We start from the raw sequence: 6000 nt of genomic DNA, 5'->3' as shown, positions 1-6000 counted from the left end.
TAACCATACCTTAACCATAGTTTGTCATAACCACAACATTTATCAAACTTTAAGCATACTGTAAGAAGATATGATTTTTAAAAACTCTTTAATTAGTTTTATTATAGGTTTGCAAACTCGTCTCAATGCCAGTGGCAGATATTTAAAGGAGAACTAAAACTAAATAAAAAAATTGAATGTTGAAATAAAATCTACTTTCATGTACCCAGAAGCGTAATGCATTTAAATTTTTTGAGGGGATGCAGTTTCACAATTCAGCTGTCATAAAAAGTTTAAATTGTTCATACTAATTTATTTGCAACATAGATTAAATTTACAGAGGAGTGTATTCAGGGGTGTATCCAGTTCTACAGAGGAATCATAGAGTCTGTTCTCTGCACCTCCATCACTGTTTGGTTTGGCTCAGCAACCAAACAGGACAAGTACAGACTCCAGTGGACAGTCAGGGCCGCAGAAAAGGTCATTGGTGCAAGCCTCCATGGAGGACCTGTACACCTCACAGGTCAAAAGGAGGGCGGAGAGGATCACTGCAGACCCCTCACACCCTGGACACAATCTGTTTGAACCCCTCCCCTCTGGACGGCACTACAGGTCACTGTGCACCAAGACAACCGGGTACAGGGACAGTTTCTTCCCCCAGGCTGTCACTCTGATTAACACTTAACCAACAACAGTATGACTGGACAATAACCCTCAGTGCAATACCTGTGTATATATACATTGTACAGATTATACAGAGTCATAGAGGTCTCTAGTTTTAAGTACTCTGTTTTTATCCCTATTTATCTCATTTCAATGAACATTCCTTTGTTGTCTGCATTGTTTACTGTCTGTTTATACTGCTTATTCTGCATTGTTTGCACTGTTTGTTGCTGGTAATGTTGATGTTAATACAGCTTATTTTGTTATATTACACAGCCTTATGCTGGTTTACTGTTTTGCACATTGAGAGCCGATGTACCAGAGTCAAATTCCTTGTGTCCATCACATCTGGCCATTAAAGCTTTTGATTCTGATTCATTAGTTTTCCATTGACTAAGTAATTATTTACTGCCCATGTATTTAACTGGTGAAAAGACTTTCTCCCCAAGGATAATGGCAGGTTATCTAGTGACAGTGTTGATCATTTAAGGTAACTAAAAAAAGTTTACATTCTGAACATGTAGCTACACATTTTACAAATTTTACTCTGACTTCATAAAAATCTTAGGTCCATCTCCTGTTTTGTAAAACATAGTGTTAATTTTTTTAACACAATAAATAATAATAGTTACTAATTAGCTACAGCAAATGACAACAAGCCAACACTAATGTTAATCACTCACTAACTACTAAAGGCACTTTATTTAAGTCATACTGCTGTCATGGTGTGAGCTGAGAGTGGTTGTTCATGCCTCACACTACAGTTGTGTGTGCTCAACTTGAACTACCTGCACACGCCAGCTGGAAGGAACCATGGCCTTCAGAAACAGCCAGGAGATGCTTTGTGCAACAACTTAACAAAATCGAGGAAACCAACCAGACAATCATAAAACCAACCACATAGTCACCGCTCCTCAAGTCTTTTCTCCTGTAAAAGCAAGCCACTATGTTTGAAAATGCCTAAATACACTTGGATGAGCCACATAGCTTAAAGGCAATAACTAAGTGATTATTTTTGAATATCTTTGTTCGGATATTTTGAAGAGTTGTGCAAAGCAGTCTCCTGGCTGTTCTTTGGAAGAGCTGTCCAAGACACTCTCCTATGAGACAGTCCTGAACGAGGCTAGAAGGAGCCAGACAGCCTGAACAGAGTGGGGTGTCTGTGTGTACCGTACTGTGTGTATCCAAATATAAACAGACAGAAAAGGCTTCTAAATTTTAAGGCTAATTAAGACACTTACTGTGATAATAGAATTTAATCTACTATAGTCATCCAATCTGAAAAATTTGAGGGGTCACGCACACCCTCAATTTGAATGGGCACGACACCTTTAATACCCCTGTTCCCCCCGAAAAACTTTACAGTACACTCGCTCTGTGTGCCTTTCAGCGAGCAGAAAACTAAGCAGTTCATCTGATTAGGACTGTGTAATGCAATCTGTGAAAATTCCCCAGCTCAGTAAAAATCAAGTGGGGATTTAAAACCTTGTTGCTTTCCCTATAAAGAGACTTTATAAGCAATTAGCAGGTTGTGGAGGGCCGAGGGAGGAAGGAAGGGAGGTGAGGAACAAGGGAGAAAAGAGGGATCATAAGAAATGCTACCTGATGCAGGATGATGGTTCAGCTGATCTGCATGACCACTTACTTTAGTAACCCATGATATTCAAAAACTTCAACCACATAAATACACATGTGTACTGGTTTAGTGTATTTGTTCATTTGGATCTCCATTAGCCACCACCCAGGCAGTGGCTACTCCTCCCGGGGTCCATTACTGTACATCAAAATAAAATAAGTGTAGCGCTCCATCAAAGAAAAGAAAAATCAAGTTTCCACAGAGTGGGTCAATGTTAGGGAAAGCCTGTGGTTACGGGTAATAAAAGACATACTAACTACAGGAAACCCAGACATGCTACACACTCATCCACCAACCGGAGCTCCACAACATTACTTTCTGCTTCATAAATACTAGTTATGTTGGCAGTGAATATTAGCACCAGCTATAACCTGAGAGGTGCACTATGGAAGCTATTTCCATGGCTGCTGTGCAGAGATGGATTTCAGTTGTCTGGTCATCAGTGGAAGCAGCACCATCTTTACCGGGGGTCTACGCAGCCATTTCACAATTATCTTAATTTATATGCACTAGATAAATGTTAATAAAAAATATTAAATCCATAAAATTTCCCTTGACAGGACAGAAATGTTAATATTTTGGAGATGCTGGTTTTTGCCCACAACAATGTTTATCTAACAGCTTAAATATAACTAGTCGCTACTACTACTTCAGTGTCTTCCAAACTGGAAACCGTCAAGAAAGAATCATCACATTAAAACTATACTTCCCAACATATGATACACATTTGAAAGCTCTGGGAGTTATTTACTGTAAACTGAAGCATGTGACCATAGACCGAAGTCCATTCTTCACCTCGAAGACAGTCTGTGTGACAGCTGGGACATGCTGTTACTTCTTTGAGTCTTTTTGTTACTTGCACTGTGTAATATCTGTCACATTTTGCCATTCTGCAAGACGTGTGTTGAGACATTTATTGTTTTTCAGAACAGTTGTTATCATCTCTGTTTTGCAAGGGCTCAGGTCATTCATTATTGGCAAGGGTAATCTGAATGGTAACTGGGGGATTTAACTGTTTCTACAACCATAAAGTGTCAGCAGTTGGGTAAAGAGAAAGAATCTCATCTAGAAGGGAAAGAAATAGGAAAGGCCTTGCTGCAGGTTTCCTAGCCGTTATCTATTAGAATACCCATAAACAACAGATCCCATATCCCCTGCTGAGGTATCTTTGACAAAGACTTCGAAACCCCATCTCCTCACTCAGTGCAGGTGGACAAAAGTGTCAGCTGCATGCTTGAGATGCAAATGCGTAAGATAGAAGGTGGGACTTCCTCCTCCTTTGCTCAAGGAAGTATCAGCAGACAGGCTCAGAGGGCCAAACGGGAGGCAGAGGAAATGAAATACAATGATATACATGACTGAGAGAGAGAAAGGGGGCTTGATAAATTATGAAAAGATTAGGAGGTAAAGGAGGAAGAAGTACAGCATGCTGCAAAAACACCCTCCCTGGGTTAGAATTCAGTTGCATTCTAGCTCTGGTTTCACAGCCATTCTGTTAAACTTTTATTCACATGCTGTGCACAGTATTTCATTTTATCACCTATCCTTAAACATTTGCTTTTGTTGTCAGCTGTCATCCTGTGAGATGCCAGTTCGATCCCAAAAACTTCTGTCAAGATGACAAACACAAGCTCTAGAGCTCAGGATCACAAAAAACAAGGCCCACAGGAACACATGTGGGCAGACCACCCCAACGACAGACTGGCTTTAATGTGCTGTTTTTTAATGTGATTTATGTGTGCTGTTTGCCAGACTCCTGTTCTCTTGTTGCTTTTATGACTGTTAGGCCACAGGCAAGGCTAAGGCCACAGCCAACTCTGTCTTCTCACATCGCCAGAGCATATGTACTGTATGCATGGGCATGCCCACACTTTTGTCCAGGAGACCCTTACAGTAAAACAAGGCCTGAATACCTGACTGTGGGTTTGCTGCAGGCAACTTTACTTGAGCCAAATAAAATTCAGTATGCAGTTCAGTTTCAGAACAGTAGGGAATAAATGTAGGCTTTATAATTATCACTTCATCTCTTACATCCCAGATACAGCTTTAGCCAGATCATATACTGAAAGAAATAGAATGTGTGCTGTATTCAAACTTCGGATATAATGAAATCAAGATGTGAAAAGTAAAGGTTTGGTGAACCTGGAAGTAATGGTTTGATATTTTGGGAATTATGCTTATTTATTTCCAAACTTAACATAAAACAATGTATGTCAATCTCGTGTAGCTCCATTAAAGCTGAATTTAATTATTGTTTTATCTTTTTTACATAGATATAGTAATTATTTATAATATTATTATGCTTCCGTCACAGTGATAGCCGCTGATTTCGAGTTGTCCATCTCTTCACACGGCCATTTTTGTGGATGTGATATCTAAGGAACGCCTTGAAGGAATTTCTTAACGTTTGGTTCATCCTTGGGTCCAAGTGTCCACTGGACTCTAGGATGAACTGATTAGGTTTTGATGGTCAAAGGCCACTGTGACCTCACGTTCGTCTCATTCTTGTGAACATATCTCAGGAACACCTTAAGGAAATGTGTTCAAATTTGGCACAAGTGTCCATTTGGGCTCAAGGATGAACTCAGAGGTTCTGTTAACCGAATACTTTGTCATCAATGGAATTTTTTTCTTAACAATGAAAGAAAAATTTGAAGGTCATCCATCATTTTGACAGATTTGACGGAATACACAGTGCAATTTACCCTAACTTAAATTAAGGCTACTAAAAAGCCCAGTAATTGCTATGACATTGATAAAAGCAGCAGACTGAGACCTACTCAACACACCTCACTATCTGGGAGCCGACAGCCCATTGAAGGACCACGGACTGGAGACTACAGAGCACATCTGTGACACTATGGTTCACAGAGGGGGGCAGCTGCACTTCTGGTGAAGGAGCGCATGCAGTGGATTCCTCCTGGTGAGGTGAGTGCATAAGGATTGACAAATCTCACATCCAGAAGAACTTCTAATTACTTCCAGAGAGAAATGTTTCCCAACCTCAAAACTTTAGCTGAAGTGGAGCTGACAAGTCCAGTCCATCCTCTAGAGCGGCAGCAGAGCACGGCTTCAATGCTACATTGCCTAATTTTGTAAAATTACATCTTATATTTGCTTGTTAACACACAGTGGCTGAAGCACTGTCTTTCACAGTCATCATGTGATGCTGACATGAAAAGTGGCTGCACATAAGCTTGCTCCATATGTTAATTAGAAAAAAATGAATGAAAAATAAATGCTATTAAATACGTTATCGTTTAACAATGAAAATTAAATTGTCAGGCAATAATAAATTATGACAATTTTTATGGCCCTGGCCGTCAAAATGACCTTTGGATGAAGTGATCACATTTTGGTGGTCAAAGGTTAAAGGTCGCTGTGACCTCACGTTTGTCCCATTCTTGTGAATATGATATCACAGGAACATCTTGAGGAATTTTGTAAAATTTGGCACAAATGTTTACTTGGACTCAAGAATAAACTGAGAGTTGGGTAGTTAAAGGTCCATTCCTGTGAATTTGATTGCTGGAGGCATACAAAGCAGTAAGTTTAGTTTATACAGAATTTAAAAGGAGTTTGGGGTGGATGAACGGATAAAAAATCCAGCGTGTTCGATTCCAGTGTGAAACATGTTTTTTTTAATCAATGAGCATTTAAACCCCAAGTCACAATCTTTTCCTAAACCTAACAAGTCGATTTTGTACCTAAATCTAACCACG

The 6000-nt window shown here is 39.7% G+C and overlaps 1 protein-coding gene across 1 annotated transcript in view; it reads right to left on the bottom strand.

Moving 5' to 3' along the window:
* Positions 1-6000, bottom strand: part of sorcs2 (sortilin-related VPS10 domain containing receptor 2) — a 303719-nt gene that overhangs the window by 45474 nt on the left and 252245 nt on the right.

This window comes from Monopterus albus, unplaced genomic scaffold, assembly GCF_001952655.1.
Source record: "Monopterus albus unplaced genomic scaffold, M_albus_1.0 scaffold25.1, whole genome shotgun sequence".
Lineage (NCBI taxonomy): Eukaryota > Metazoa > Chordata > Actinopteri > Synbranchiformes > Synbranchidae > Monopterus > Monopterus albus.
Note: the sequence above shows the minus strand (reverse complement) of the source record. Positions and strands in the feature narration are given on the sequence as shown.